The 12202-nt window shown below is 46.8% G+C and overlaps 2 long non-coding RNA genes across 6 annotated transcripts; both read left to right on the forward strand.

Annotated features, from left to right (window-relative positions):
• The first annotated feature begins 3219 nt into the window (after window positions 1-3219).
• LOC132466234 (uncharacterized) lies at window positions 3220-4304 on the forward strand. The gene is made up of 2 exons (XR_009527787.1): window positions 3220-3415; window positions 3603-4304. It is a non-coding gene; the product is annotated as an uncharacterized LOC132466234 (long non-coding RNA).
• A 2678-nt stretch (window positions 4305-6982) lies between these two features.
• Window positions 6983-11149, forward strand: LOC132466235 (uncharacterized). 5 transcript variants are annotated; one of them, XR_009527791.1, is made up of 7 exons: window positions 6983-7002; window positions 7931-8231; window positions 8280-8383; window positions 8944-9011; window positions 9091-9244; window positions 9718-9806; window positions 10162-11149. It is a non-coding gene; the product is annotated as an uncharacterized LOC132466235 (long non-coding RNA). The 5 variants fall into 5 exon arrangements; XR_009527790.1 differs by lacking the exon at window positions 6983-7002 and having other exon boundaries at window positions 7910-8231; window positions 8941-9011; XR_009527788.1 differs by lacking the exon at window positions 6983-7002 and having other exon boundaries at window positions 7910-8231.
• The last annotated feature ends 1053 nt before the right edge of the window (window positions 11150-12202 follow it).

Consider the following 12202-nt stretch of genomic DNA (forward strand, 5'->3'; position numbering starts at 1 on the left):
TTGTACAGATTCATAAAGACGAACACTTTCTAATCAAGGTTTGAATGCATTTGTGGATATTAAGATTAGGAGATTAAAGAGAGGACCTTGGAAATTTGTTAAAAGGGCACAGACAGCCCACAGTTGGTTAACGGAGCCCACCAGTGTCATGGGTGAGACTATCAAAAATATGGTACTCTTTAATCCGCCTAATAGCACGTTCTACATGAATTCGCAGTCTTGCTATCGCTTGAGTCTTTCGAACTTCCTCTGCAGTGAAGTGTCCACTTGGGCCTAAAAAAGGAGGGATTACAAGGGACACCTGTCTTTCAGAGAGAAGGTCCTTGATGAGAAAGCCTTTATCGGCCATTACCATATCTCCTTCTTCAAGCAAAGAAAGGATACCTGATTTTTGGGTAATTTCTTTGTCAGATATTGAACCTGTATACAAGTCACTGACAAAAGTCACTTCACCTGAGGGGACAATGCCTATTAGGCCTTTAAATGTGGTGTTAGATTTGTAGTGCGAGTAAATTGCCGAGTTAAGGACCTTGGAGCTAGGTTTCTGTACATGAATTTCTGTGCAATCCAATATAACTCTAGTAGCCGGGAATGTGCATTTAAAACAAGCTGGCATAAGTTCATCCACAGTTTTCCTTGAAGGCCACATTTGAAGTGATCCCAACATAAAATACAGAAAGTTGACCCAGGTCACACAGATCCTGCTTACTGTCGACTGTGATATACGGAATTGGGTTGCAAGGTCCTGCTCAGGAAATCCCTGCCTCAACCTACAGAGGAAAAGAAAAAACTGGTCCATAGTGGACAATTTAGAGGCACTAAAGCCTTGACGAATTACCTCCCCACTGGTATGTTTGAATCGCTGAGCCTGACTCCATCCCAACATATTTTCTGCAGTAGGTTGCAGGGCCATAAACACAGCTTTAAATGTAGCATAATCCGGGAACCCTGTATAGAATGAGATCTGTTTATCATCACTTTGAAAATTTGAAACCCCAAACAGTTGTTGTTGAAGCTCTGCAATTAAAGTTTCTTGATCAGCGATGGTCTTTCGGGCTTCCTCAAGTTGATCTTGAAGGGAGGGAGGCAGTGCAGCATATTCGTGGTCTGGGTGCGGAGGGGGCGTCTCTTCACTGGAAGTATAAGAGAAACATATTGATGGACACATTAGGTCTTTTACAAGGATACTCATGCTCAATGCATGTAACCACTTACACATTTTACCTACCTCAACACTCAAAATACCTCAAAATGCATTACGAACTAGTAACTTAACTCATCTTAATAATAATAATACATTTAATTTAGAGGCGCCTTTCAAGACACCCAAGGTCACCTTACAGAGCATATAGTCATCATTCAAAACTATGTAAAACAGACTAGGAATAAAAGGAAAACAGAGGTTAAACATGAAGAATAATAATAATTAATAACACTCAAAGACGCCTAAAGTGAAGGGGGGACCTCACTACCTTGCAGTTCTAACAACACTCCTCTCTGGTCTGAAAGAACTCCATGCATTGCAAACACAGTCGGCACAGCTCCCGGTTTCAGCTTGGTGATCCCTGTCTTGGTTTTTACCAGGCAGTCTGGAAGGAAATGCTCCGAGCACACTTTTGTGTATGTGTTTATCTGCATCAGCAAATAAAACGTAATCATAAACATTACATGTTTAATTTTATACATGTACATTTCAACAACTGTGCTCTCTGCCTTAATCTATCTACTAAAACGGGCAAGTTCTTGCTAGCCTGGCTAACTGCTAGCGATACGGAGACCGGGTTACAGCACCAGACATATCATAAAACGTACCTTAAAATGACGGCCAGGATCTCTTTTGATTTTAATAATCCATTCTCGACGTAGTCCCAGATCATTGGGGAAACGGTGAAAAGTTTGTCCTCTGTTCGATTTCTTCCTGTGTGATGAAGTGCATTGGGGAACACAGCAGTGAGGAGCCATTGCATCGCGTTGTGAAAACTCCCGGAAGTGGAAAGTGTACCCCTCAGGCTCCTACTTCCGTTCGAGGTGAATAGAGTGGCGAAGTCACAGCCCTTCCGGTAGGGCTCATGGGACCTATGAGATCGAAAAATATGAATGGGTGTCAATGGAGAGAAAATAATTATTTTCTGGTCCCGGTCTTTATATGCCCTGGATTACACATATGTTGTTTGTGGATTTAAAGGATAATTTTTCATGCAAAGAGTTCGACCGTTTATTGTGCAATTGTTCAGATAAAGGCTGTAGAGAAAACACAACGAGAAAGACTACACGGCTCGTATGTGACGTCACGCTCCCTGCGACTGGCGTGGAGAAGACCGACAATCTTCCCATCGGCATAACTGAAACTCTGCACGTGCCCCGACTTATAATGGTTTTCACCTCTCGATGCTTTTATCCTCCCCTTGGAAAAAGCGGTGAAGTGGGGCAGAGAGATCGCCATCTCTGTGCCGAGTTCCAAGGGCGGGTGTGGTGACGTATATCATATGCGTCGAGAGCAGCGAAGAGCTGTAGTTCACAAAGCGGCCTCACATAAAAACCTAAAATTATCAAACTTCTTCACGAACATTTTTAGTTTTCTTTGCATGAAAAATTATCATTTAAATCCACAAACAACATATGTGTAATCCAGGGCATATAAAGACCGGGACCAGAAAATAATTATTTTCTCTCCATTGACACCCATTCATATTTTTCGATCTCATAGGTCCCATGAGCCCTACCGGAAGGGGCGTGACTTCGCCACTCTATAAGTGCCGTCTCTCGTCTCGAGCTTCTCGCTTTAACCACAGTCTGAACATCATAGGCAAACATGAAACAGGGGTCTGCCCAAAATGTAATGGAAGAGAAACAGTGGAGCATGTTTTACTACAATGTGAAGCGTACAATTTGGAGAGAAGGGAGCTGTTGAAAAATGTTAAAGCTTTGGGTCAAACAAGCTTGACCTTAGAGGGTTTACTCTCCTTTTCCTCACTGAGACCACCAGCATGGAAACATGTATTGAGTTATCTAAAAGCAACAGGTTTATTTGACAGATTATAATTTAATCTGTGGTTTTTTATCTATATGATTTTGTTTATTTACTTTTGTTTGTTGTTGCATAGTTTATAACGTATAACCTCCATCGAAGCTCTAAAACAAACAGTAGGTGGCGGTAATGCACCATATTGGTTTGCCAACCGACAAATAAACTCAAAAGAAGAAGAAGAAGAAGAGCTTCTCGCTCACAACCAATCACGTTCTTCTGGAGGTCACTAGTTCTTAATTGATTTCAGCTGCGTCTCCCTCGCCTCTCCTCATAAAGCACCCCCACCGTAACGGATGTTAATCGTTTATTTTGCGTTGGATTGCGTGGGTTGAACAATCCGGACATCGTGGCCACCGACGTGGACCCCCTGCCACCGGGACCCACGCAGTGAGTAACGCGGGGTACTTCCTTCATGAGCACTGCACACATCTCCTCCTGTCGTCTGTTCTCGCCCCTCTATTGTACATGTTTTACCGCTGGTGGTTAATGTGGATTTGCTGATGGAAGTGGTAGTTTGTGTTGAGTGGTTTATCTATGGGATCGACTGACTAACTAACGCTGCGGACCGCTACAGCACCGACCACCACACTGGGAAGTGTCCTCTGCTCACTGTGGAAGCAGCATGGAAGAACTGCAGCAACTCTGATGGAAACGAGGACCTCCACGCTGTTGAACACAAACTGTTCTAGGCCTACTACAAACCGAGGCGGTCCCACTCGGTTAAAGATCTCGTGGTCAATGCGGCAGACCGCTGGACCTGGACGTCACCTTCTGCAGATACTTCACTGCCCTCAGGAATCCACGGATAACTTGAAACATGTCCGACTCCACATGTCTGAAAAATCTAGGATGGAAACTTGTGGAAGGAAGAAAGGGGTCCGTTTTTGCTCAACCCATAACCCCACTGAGCGCTTCTGTGGAAACCTGTCTGACTGACCCTACTGACTGGGGGCCTGTTGATGTGTGTTTGGTTGGTCTGGTAGAAGGTTTGCTGCTTGTGATCTGCAAGGTGGTCCTGGGTTAGATGCGGTGTCTGACTTGCACACCACTCTCCCAATTCTATTCTTCTCTTTACTACTTTTCTACTTTCAATACACTTGCTGCTGCTGTTGACCGCTGGTGGTGCATTGTGGTTTTTATTCGCGTATGTTCTGTGGACTTTGCATTTGTATTTTAATGAACATGTTTACTGCCTGTTAGACCTCGGATTGGCAAACCTAAACTCCTTCACTGGCAAAATGTAGATGCAAATTAAATGCCAAAATTAACATTTCAATATTCGTTTTGCGTATTTCACCAATAGCTTCGGAACTAGACGGACCTCGTATATAATTTGCTCTTCAAAGATGCGGTCAGGCGCCCCTCCGTTATATAACGTTTTCTGCCCGGTACGAAATAGACCGACCGATAGCAACCCTTTAGGCTATCTAATGTGAGGTTGGATATAGGCAACATGTAGAGGTGTTTCAACAACAAAGATGGAAGTTAGTGAACTAAAGACTGTATATGCTCACTAAAAGAACGAACGACTACTACTCAAAGATTTTGAGGAATATGTATTTCTGCATCACCCGTTCCAATGCTATGATTAGTCGAGGCCTATCCAATAAATAGCATAGCATCGACCCATTTTAGATCGCGCCCTTTAGACACGCCCCTTGGAAATTGAACAACGCACTTCAACGCAGAGGATCCAGAAGGATTTCACAACGAGTCCATTGGAAGATATCGAGGAACATGAACATCACCAATGAAGGAGAGTAACGTTTCCACTTGCTATAGGAATTTAGTAAAGCACTAAATAGTTAATAATAATGATAAAATGTAGTCACCATTTTTAAATAGATTTTGTCTTGTTTCAGTAGAGGTGAGTGAGGAGGTCGTCTGGAGGTCTGTGGCGGTCGTCTGGAGGTGCTCGCCGTGAGGTCCATGGCGGTCGTCTGGAGGAGCTCACTGCAGGTGGAGGGAAGGCCGGGAGCCGTGCAGCCCAACGGATGCAGAACGGTGAGACACGGAACTGCACAGCTGCACATTTTTTCTAGGCTTGGTGAATTGTTTAGAATTCAAACTTTGACATGCAGCCACAGCAACTCTGAGGTGTTCTGAAAAATGTCAGATGCATTCTCAGCCACTAGGACCAGCTCCAGGATGTAGGCTAGGTGTGTGTGGCTGGCTGTTGGGTTAAATAATACCTCACTCAAGACTGCACAGTAGGGCATCAGTGAGATCTGTGGGAGCTAAAGCAGAGGAGGAGTTGATTATCTGGATCATGTATGGGGAGAAATGTGCAGTGTGCAAATGGAACGTGTCATTCGCCTTTCAGAAGGACTGAGGCGGAGGTCCTGGAGGCAGAGGCCAGCCTGGAGGCAGAGGCCAGCCTGGAGGCGTCCAACCTGGAAGGGGCGGTATGGAGGGCCAGGTGGCGGCTCCTCATCCAGTAAAGTTAAACTCATCTTCAGTGCATCCATGATGAAGGGGGAGAAATGTTCCAGTGTGCAACTGGAACTTGTGTCTCACATTTCAGAAGGGCCTGGAGGCGGCCAACCTGGAAGGCCTGGAGGTGGTGGTTGGGACCAACCTGGAGGTCCCGGCGGTGGCGTCCAACTGGCGGCGGCGGGGGCGTCCTGGAGGGCCCGGCGGCGGCGGCTCATCCAGTAAAGCTAAACTCTTCTCCAGTGCATCATGAACGGGGAGGAATGTCCGGGGTGCAAATAGAACGTGTGTCACATTTCAGAAGAAATGAGGCGACGTTGCGGAGGTCCAGGCGGTCGGCCCGGTGGAGGTCCTGGAGGAGACGGTCCCGGCGGTGGAGGTCCAGGCGGTCGGCCCGGTGGCGGTCCAGGCGGTTGGCCCGGTGGAGGTCCTGGAGGAGACGGTCCCGGCGGTGGAGGACGGCTGGGGGTCCGGCGGTGGAGGTCCGAAGGCGGCTCGTGATTAGACCAACCAGCTCCTCATCCATGGAAGGTAAGCTCTTTCTCCAGGTCAATCTGATCAACGAGAAAATCAAAGAGCGCAGCCATGAACTGTGGTATCGCCATGTGGGGACTAAACTCTAATGTTTAACTCCAGTAACTGCAGTGTTTCCCCCAGCACTGTAGGGTTAAGGCCGTCTTAACAGTAGGGCCCTGCCTTGACTACCAATGTAGAACAATTATATATAAAAAATAATTATGCAATAACAAAGTAACTTTTTTTTTTTTTTTGGAGGTCCGTGGCGGTCGTCTGGAGGCGCTCGCTGCAGGTGGAGGGAAGGCCGGGAGCCGTGCAGCCCAACGGATGCAGGACGGTGAGACACGGAACTGCACAGCTGCACATTTTTTCTAGGCTTGGTGAATTGTTTAGAATTCAAACTTTGACATGCAGCCACTGCAACTCTGAGGTGTTCTGAAAAATGTCAGATGCATTCTCAGCCACTAGGACCAGCTCCAGGATGTAGGCTAGGTGTGTGTGGCTGGCTGTTGGGTTAAATAATACCTCACTCAAGACTGCACAGTAGGGCATCAGTGAGATCTGTGGGAGCTAAAGCAGAGGAGGAGTTGATTATCTGGATCATGTATGGGGAGAAATGTGCAGTGTGCAAATGGAACGTGTCATTCGCCTTTCAGAAGGACTGAGGCGGAGGTCCTGGAGGCGGAGGTCCTGGAGGCAGAGGCCAGCCTGGAGGCAGAGGCCAGCCTGGAGGCGGCGGTGGCCTGGAGGCGTCCAACCTGGAAGGGGCGGTATGGAGGGCCAGGTGGCGGCTCCTCATCCAGTAAAGTTAAACTCATCTTCAGTGCATCCATGATGAAGGGGGAGAAATGTTCCAGTGTGCAACTGGAACTTGTGTCTCACATTTCAGAAGGGCCTGGAGGCGGCCAACCTGGAAGGCCTGGAGGTGGTGGTTGGGACCAACCTGGAGGTCCCGGCGGTGGCGTCCAACTGGCGGCGGCGGGGGCGTCCTGGAGGGCCCGGCGGCGGCGGCGGCTCCTCATCCAGTTAAGCTAAACTCTTCTCCAGTGCATCATGAACGGGGAGGAATGTCCGGGGTGCAAATAGAACGTGTGTCACATTTCAGAAGAAATGAGGCGACGTTGCGGAGGTCCAGGCGGTCGGCCCGGTGGAGGTCCAGGCGGTCGGCCCGGTGGAGGTCCTGGAGGAGACGGTCCCGGCGGTGGAGGACGGCTGGGGGTCCGGCGGTGGAGGTCCGAAGGCGGCTCGTGATTAGACCAACCAGCTCCTCATCCATGGAAGGTAAGCTCTTTCTCAGGTCAATCTGATCAACGAGAAAATCAAAGAGCGCAGCCATGAACTGGTGGTATCGCCATTTGGGGACTAAACTCTAATGTTTAACTCCAGTAACTGCAGTGTTTCCCCCAGCACTGTAGGGTTAAGGCCGTCTTAACAGTAGGGCCCTGCCTTGACTACCAATGTAGAAAAATTATATATAAAAAATAATTATGCAATAACAAAGTAACTTTTTTTTTTTTTTTGGAGGTCCGTGGCGGTCGTCTGGAGGCGCTCGCTGCAGGTGGAGGGAAGGCCGGGAGCCGTGCAGCCCAACGGATGCAGAACGGTGAGACACGGAACTGCACAGCTGCACATTTTTTCTAGGCTTGGTGAATTGTTTAGAATTAAAACTGACATGCAGCCACAGCAACTCTGAGGTGTTCTGAAAAATGTCAGATGCATTCTCAGCCACTAGGACCAGCTCCAGGATGTAGGCTAGGTGTGTGTGGCTGGCTGTTGGGTTAAATAATACCTCACTCAAGACTGCACAGTAGGGCATCAGTGAGATCTGTGGGAGCTAAAGCAGAGGAGGAGTTGATTATCTGGATCATGTACGGGGAGAAATGTGCAGTGTGCAAATGGAACGTGTCATTCGCCTTTCAGACACTTCAGGACGCCGCCGCCGCCGTCCTGGAGGGCCCGGCGGCGGCGTCCTGGAGGGCCCGGCGGCGGCGTCCTGGAGGGCCCGGAGGCGGCGTCCTGGAGGGCCCGGAGGCGGCGTCCTGGAGGGCCCGGAGGCGGCAGCTCCTCATCCAGTAAAGCTAATCTCTTCTCCAGTGCATCATGAACGGGGAGGAATGTCCGGGGTGCAAATAGAACGTGTGTCACATTTCAGAAGAAATGAGGCGACGTTGCGGAGGTCCAGGCGGTTGGCCCGGTGGAGGTCCAGGCGGTTGGCCCGGTGGAGGTCCTGGAGGAGACGGTCCCGGCGGTGGAGGTCCAGGCGGTCGGCCCGGTGGAGGTCCAGGCGGTTGGCCCGGTGGAGGTCCTGGAGGAGACGGTCCCGGCGGTGGAGGACGGCTGGGGGTCCGGCGGTGGAGGTCCGAAGGCGGCTCGTGATTAGACCAACCAGCTCCTCATCCATGGAAGGTAAGCTCTTTCTCCAGGTCAATCTGATCAACGAGAAAATCAAAGAGCGCAGCCATGAACTGGTGGTATCGCCATGTGGGGACTAAACTCTAATGTTTAACTCAGTAACTGCAGTGTTTCCCCCAGCACTGTGTGGTTAAGGCCGTCTTAACAGTAGGGCCCTGCCTTGACTACCAATGTAGAAAAATTATATATAAAAAATAATTATGATTTCTCATCTCGGAAAATGAGATGAGAAATAATTATGCAATAACAAAGTGCAAAACTCGTAGGGAAAGAAAACATACTTTCCTCAAGTACAAAAAATATAGATAAATAATTTGTCGTAATACTGTATACTGTTCAAAACAATAGTCGTGCCATAAAGCATTTTGAATGCAATTGAAAAGGCGGTTGTATGTATTATTGCGAACTGAAACCCTCACCGAAGACCCCCCCCCCCCACCTTGACTAAGACATTGTCTGGGGGAAACACTGAACCGGGTTGTATCACTTAGTAGTTGAGTACACTAGGGTAGCTGGGTCATCTCCAAATGGTAACTGAGTGTTTGCTCCAGCAGGATTGAAGGAGTCACTGGGATGAAGATCACTGCTCAGGGGCTGACGACCATTCATCTTTCCGGAGAAGGTACATAAATCTACAGCTGATGTGATTAAAGTTCTGCAGTTCAGATCCGCTGATAAATGGTCCCATACCGTATCCACAGCGTCCTCATGGTGCAGGCGGTCAAACCTCCACCTCTTTGAAGAGACCAAGCAGCTTGATGACTGACTGGTTCTTTATACTCAAGACCTCGTCCCGGAGCAGAGGACGGACCTAAGGCCCGCAGCGCAGCCGACTAGAGACTCCATGTGGAACCGGTAAGATACTGGATTGACCATCTTGAAGACATTTTCACTTATTCAACAAGGTTAGTTTTGTTTGGCGGGTATGTTGCTTTGATACTAGGGGCTTCTTCTGTAACAAACTTTCTAGAGAATAAGATCTGACTTCAGCCAATCAGCGGGATGTCCTTGAACAAGAGCCAATGGCTGAAGGTGCTCAAACGCATTCTTTTGACTCGCTCCTCTACTATTGCTGTAACCAAGCTGGATGGCTATTTTGCTCCTTCTACTGACAAAATCAAGTCTGCCACCTGGTGGCTGAGGGCGTAGCAACTCGGGGTACATTGGAAACATGATAAGAAGAGCCTGTTTTTGATGTTTGGATCGTACACCTAAATGTTTTTACATCAAAATATCGCCGAACCCCATGTTGGACAATGCTTGTTTTCATCCTTTCTATGTTTAGCTTTGATTTATCCTTACCTTTTCTTGTGACCCATTCCCCTTAGGTTCAATTAAGTTGACCTCTCCTTCAGGCGACTTAAAGGGAGACCAGATGTGCGGCAGCTGGGTGTCATGGTGCAGAGACCCAACGCTGGTAAATATTTACTTCCTCCTTGAACATACCTAACGCGTCAAACGGCAATTGTATAATCCCTCCTGATCTTTATAAAGGTCTTTTCTGTGAACATCTCCACTGACTAGTGTGCTCTTAATTAAATTAAAGTTAATTAAATGCAGTAACTCCAATGCACCTGGAGGCTCGTATTGAATTTTTTTGAAACCTGGTTCTCCAGCACTAGGACTGTTGCGGTAAATAAATGCTTGTTTTTTCGCTAATTTAAGTCTATGAAATATATGCTGATTGAGACCAGATGGGGCTGTTCCTGCATTTATAGACATTTGATTGCCCTTGACACTGATTCTACTTTTTGCATCAATTTACTTCACAGTACTGAACTACACCAGTGTGTCCTACTCCCATAAACCCTGAGGATCCCTGGAGAGAAAATGGAGAGAAAGTAATTATTTTCTCCATTTTATGTTGCACCACATTTTGAGGGAAGAATGTTTGAATCAATCTTTGTCATTTATTTCTGTACTCCATATCTGTAATCCCAGCTGTTGTATTTTAACACGGTAGCTGGGAACCCTCTTTATAGGGAGCGACTAGAGGGACGAGGCTGGAAGCAAACCTGAGCCTGGATCTTAACCTTCTTTCTAAACCTAATGCCGCAATTTAACCGCAAATAAAGTGAGGCCTAAAGTAACTTGACTCTCTTACCTAAACTTGCTTGCCTAAACTCGCTTGTCTAAACTCGCTTGCATAAAACCTAACCTCACTTGCATAAAACCTGAACTTGCTTGGCTAAACTCGTGTCGCTTGCCTAATACCTGAACTTGCTTGCCTAAACTCGCTTGCCTAATACCTGAACTCGCTTGCCTAAACTCGCTTGCCTAAACTCGCTTGCCTAAACTCGCTTGCCTAAACTCGCTTGCCTAAACTCGCTTGCCTAATACCTGAACTCGCTTGCATAAAACCTAAACTCGCTTAGCTTGACTCGCTTGCCTGTACTCGCTTGGCTAAACTCGCTTGCATAAAACCTAAACTCGCTTAGCTTGACTCGCTTGCCTGTACTCGCTTGGCTAAACTCGCTTGCCTAATGCCTGAAGTCGCTTGCCTAATGCCTGAAGTCGCATGCCTAATACCTGAAGTCGCTTGCCTAAAACCCAAACTTGCTTGTCCAAACACGTTACACAAAGTTAACCATCCATAATCTTTAACCCAAACCAGACTTGTCCCTGGGTCGCTCCACTTTAATTTAGAAGTTTCTTCTTTTACCTCATCTGCGTTTTGAGTTTCATTCTTTGAGGGCTTGAAGTGCTTTGGAGGATATTTGAACCTTTGTTTGCCGCATCAATAAACATGCTTTATCTTTACCCATTTTGTTTTGGATTGCATTTCTATGTGTAATCCGGCCAAATGTTCAGTGTCCTTACATGTAATGTCTATGGTCTGACGATAATCTGACCTCTTCATGAAGCAGAATGTGTGTTAATGTAGTCCCGTGAGCTCCAGGCTCTCTGTGGGCCTGTCAACGTCTCTTTAGCAAAAGGTTGGAGAGTGAAATTCATTTTTGTGCCATTTTCATGTGTTCCTGAGTATTTCAGACCTGTGGAGTTTCACATGAGACCTTAATTGGAACTTTTCTTTTTCTTGCTGCATACGTAATGCCTACATTAGTAGGGTGATCACTGTTGATCCCAATATTGATCATTAACCACCTCATTCTTTGGGATTACAAATCATGTAATTTATGAGCATATTTGCAAATGCCTCCAAATATCAGATTGTGTAAAAACGAATGAAATGTAACCTGCTTGATTTAAAGAAATAAATAAAACATCCAAATATTATAAACCTGTTTTGTGTTGCTCTCTTACCATGTGGAAATGAGCAGATAGATATGTTTAGCTCTGATTTGCTGCCTCCTTTTGGTGTGGTGCTGGGATTTGTTTAATATACTATTATCATTTCCAGGATAAGTTAATAACCTAGTATAGCCTACCCGGAAAAGAAGGGATATGATGGGCAGGCTGTTTCGGTGTAAGTGAAATCCGCGAGCTGCTGATCATGTGAGAGGTTATGTAGTCACATTAAAAAATACCTTGAAAGATGGTAGGCCTACGATCTACGAGAGACGCAGAGGAACTTCCTTATGAGGCTTTTGTCGGGATAAAAAACAAGTGCTCAGCAAAATGAACAGTAAGTTGAAGTTTTTGCACTTGTAAATAGTTAATTTCGTTTGTAGCCTTTACTCAGACGTGAGCTCATTCTTGCATGCGGGTGTCCGGCTTGGCAGTGTAAAAAGGCCTATACATCATCCTGCCCTACAATATGGGCAGGATCTAGACCAAGCTCTCCTAATCGGGTCAGCAATAGCCGGGTTTCAATGCCCAGAATCTGAGTTTGAATGCTACTGAATTAATGGA

The sequence above is a fragment of the Gadus macrocephalus genome, chromosome 10 (assembly GCF_031168955.1).
Source record: "Gadus macrocephalus chromosome 10, ASM3116895v1".
In the NCBI taxonomy this organism is placed as follows: domain Eukaryota; kingdom Metazoa; phylum Chordata; class Actinopteri; order Gadiformes; family Gadidae; genus Gadus; species Gadus macrocephalus.